Source organism: Ursus arctos, unplaced genomic scaffold (assembly GCF_023065955.2).
Source record: "Ursus arctos isolate Adak ecotype North America unplaced genomic scaffold, UrsArc2.0 scaffold_17, whole genome shotgun sequence".
Classification (NCBI taxonomy): domain Eukaryota; kingdom Metazoa; phylum Chordata; class Mammalia; order Carnivora; family Ursidae; genus Ursus; species Ursus arctos.
In genome coordinates this window covers 58,468,127-58,471,634 of record NW_026622841.1, presented here as the reverse complement: position 1 = coordinate 58,471,634, position 3,508 = coordinate 58,468,127, and the positions used below count along the sequence as shown (strand labels likewise).

The 3,508-nt window shown below is 35.9% G+C and overlaps 1 pseudogene; it reads right to left on the bottom strand.

Moving 5' to 3' along the window:
• Positions 1–2,320: 2,320 nt before the first annotated feature.
• On the bottom strand, positions 2,321–3,270 carry LOC125282722 (olfactory receptor 4K14-like; annotated as a pseudogene).
• Positions 3,271–3,508: the final 238 nt, after the last annotated feature.

Genomic DNA, 3,508 nt, shown 5'->3' with positions numbered 1-3,508 from the left:
TTCAAGATTTCAGAGGCAGCAGAAATGCCCTCTCAGCTGGGCCTTATTGGGCTGGAGGGCGGGGGAGAGGGATCGGGATACCCAACACTTTTTTCCCATTTGTTCAGAGGGAAACTCAAAAGTCCCCACAAAATTTTAAAATAAAGGCATTAAGAGGAAAACGTGAAATAGACTCCCATAGAAATGATGCTCATTTATAACAGGATTTAACCTGTTATAAAGGCAATATATTTTCCTCCTTTTTTATTTCAATGTATTCTAGCATGCTTATAAATACAACTTTTAACCTTCATATTTTAAGCCTTCTTTTGCTCTCTTCAACAATTTAAGAGAAGAGTAAGGTATCTTCGTCCTAAAAGCTATTTTGGTATCCACTCTTTTTTTTTAGTTGAAGTATAATTGACACACAATATTCTATTAGTTTCAGGTATCACATTAGAGTGATTCAATGTTTTTATGCTTTATGAAATGATCCCCTCAGGAAGTCTAGATACTGTCAACTTACAAAGTTATTACTATATTATTGACTATATCCCCTATGCTGTGCATCACATCCCCGAGAATTATTTATTTTATACTGGAAGTTTGTATCTCTTAATACCCTTCACCCACTTTGCCCATCTCCACCCTGCTCCCGTCTGACAAACACCAGTTTGTTCTCTATATCTGTATGTCTTTTTCTCTTTAGTTTGTTTCTTTTGTTTTTTTAGGCTCCACATAGAAGTAAAATCATATGGGATTTGTCTTTCTCTGACTTACTTCACTTATGATACCCTCTAAGTCCAGTCATTTTATATATCCATTCATCTACACTTGGACACAGGTTACATCCATATATTGGCTATTGTAAATAATGCTGCAGTGAAAATAGAGCGGACCTTTTAAGCTCTTTAATGTTCGCATATATGGGTGCAATTGGTCATAAAATTTGACAAGTCCAAAGTCTATAAAATCAAACACAGTATTATTGCAGTAGCAAGTAAGAGGACTCCTGAGAAATTTATCCCAAGGCAGTTTTGAATCTGTGTTCTTTTAGTGTTTATTAAAATATATGAGATTACAGTCATAAGTGAAGCCAGAAGTACCCAGGAATATGCTTCTCCTTATTGAAAACATTGTCCAAAATTATTGGAAGTTTCATCCAGCTACTGAAGTAATCCAATCATTGCCCAGTTCTCTCCTTTTGTTTGATGTTTCAGAATCAACGTACAAGAAAATTGAATTCTTTGACCATTCGTTTAGTTGATACAAAACTTAACTCGTGTTTATGATTGTGTTTTTAGGATTCAAAGACATTTAATAAGATAAGATCTTGGGATAAGATCTGATTCTGTAGTACTCAAATACACTTCCTAATCAATGACTCCCCAAGGGACAGAATCCACTTAGTAAGATACAACGTAGATGTAGTGTTTTTTTAAGTCTGTGGGTTAAAATTTATTAATTTCCTACTCCAGTGTATTTTAAATAGTAACACAGTAGCTTATTTACACCATGAAATATTGAGCCATAAAATACTTATTTTCCCCATGTGGAAATTAACTTCTATAATTGAATTTAACTGGCATACATTCATTTTTTCAATAAAAAGTTTAAGCATAATACACATTCCCAAGAAAAAGTACACTTTTTAAAATCAATAGTATCTTGAAATAGTGTCTTTTTTCTCCCCTCAGATTTTCAAAACCAGGAGAAAGATTCATAGGGCATTTTATGCTCACACTAGCTTCCTTCCACTGAATGTCTCATGTCTTGAATGCTTAGGAACTGACAGCTCTTGCTGTATTGAACTATGATTAGGAAATTAAAATTCATTTTCTATAAATATTGTAGACAAAATAAACTAGGAAGAGAAATCTGGTTTAACAAAGACATTTAGAAAATTGCCAAGTCCATTCCAAAGTGCATGTGTATGGTTGAAAGTATATGCACATATATGTCTGTTTACATAAAGTTATATTACATAGTAATTATTATACAATTACACTAATATTATATTACAATGCAGTTATACTTAAATTACATTTATACTATAAAATATGATAAAATTATAATAATAATTACAGTGTAATATAAATCTTACATTATAAGGTAGTGATACAATAAAGTTATTTGATAAAATTTTATTTAAATTATGAAATTATATGGAATAAAAACATATATGATTTTTGTCATAATCCACAACTATTTCTCTGTAATATAACACAATACAAATTATATCAATAAAACATCAGAATGAAATCATTAAGCAGAAATCCTATTAAAGAAAGGGTATCCCCCTGAATGAGTAAGAACATGTAGGTTTGTAGAGAGCTGGAATTTAGTGAGAAGTCACATGTTGCTTACATAATTTATTCATAGCTGTTTTCATCTCCTTATTTCTCAATGTGGTAGATAAGTTCAAGAGTGGAATAAAAATGGTATAAAACACAGACAGGAGCTTGTCCACTGAGAAGCGATTGAAAGGCCACACGTAAATGAAAATGCAGGGCCCAAAGAAGAGCGTGACTACCATGATGTGTGCAGGGCAAGTAGAGAGTGCTTTGGCTACCCCACCAGCAGCACGCTGTCGGATAGTGATGAGGATAGCAGTACAAGAGACCAAGAGGAGCAGAAAACAGCTCATGCAGAGCACCCCACTGTCTGAGATCATAAGCCTAAGACATAAGTGTCCATCAGGCAAGCTTGATCATGAGAGGAAGGTCACCGAAGAAGCTGTCCACCTCATTGGGGCCACAGTAAGGTAAATTCACAGTAAAGGCTACTTGACTGATGGAGTGCACAAATCCAGTGACCCATGAAACCAACACCAGCCCCATGCAAGTCGGCCGGCTCATCATGGTCATGTGATGCAAAGGTTTGCATATAGCCACGTATTTGTCATAGGCCATGGAAACCAGAAGTACCATCTCAGCCCCACCAATAAAGTGCAAGAAGAAGATTTGAGCCATGCATCCTCCAAAGGAGATGAGTTTTCGATCACTAAGAAAGTCCCTGATCATCTCGGGGGTGGCAAATGAGGTGAGCCATATGTCTAAGAAAGATAGATTTCCCAGTAGGAAGTACATAGGAGAGGAGTGCAAGTGGGGGTCAGAAATTGCAGTGACCACAACGATGAGGTTACCCAGCACAGCGGCCACATAGATCCCAGAGAAAAATATAAAGAAAAAGTGCTGGAGATGTTGTGAAGTGCAGAGTTCATACAACACAAATTCTGACACCAAGGAATAATTCTGCAGCTCCATTATCTCATTTCAGACTGTGTTCTGAATCTATATAAAGAAAAGAGGTGGACATGAAAGGGCCTGTCAACTACCAGACACATGGAAGTGATCACCTAAACTTTATCTGAATATCATTTTAATTTGTAGGACATAATATAAAATACACTACAAGGATGATTAAAGCCAAGCCCAACAACAGTTTGCGGTGCTCCCACGTTAAGGCTGCTGGTGCAGCCATCTCCACAATGCTTGCTTTGAAATCTTGACAATCCAGACTCCTTCAG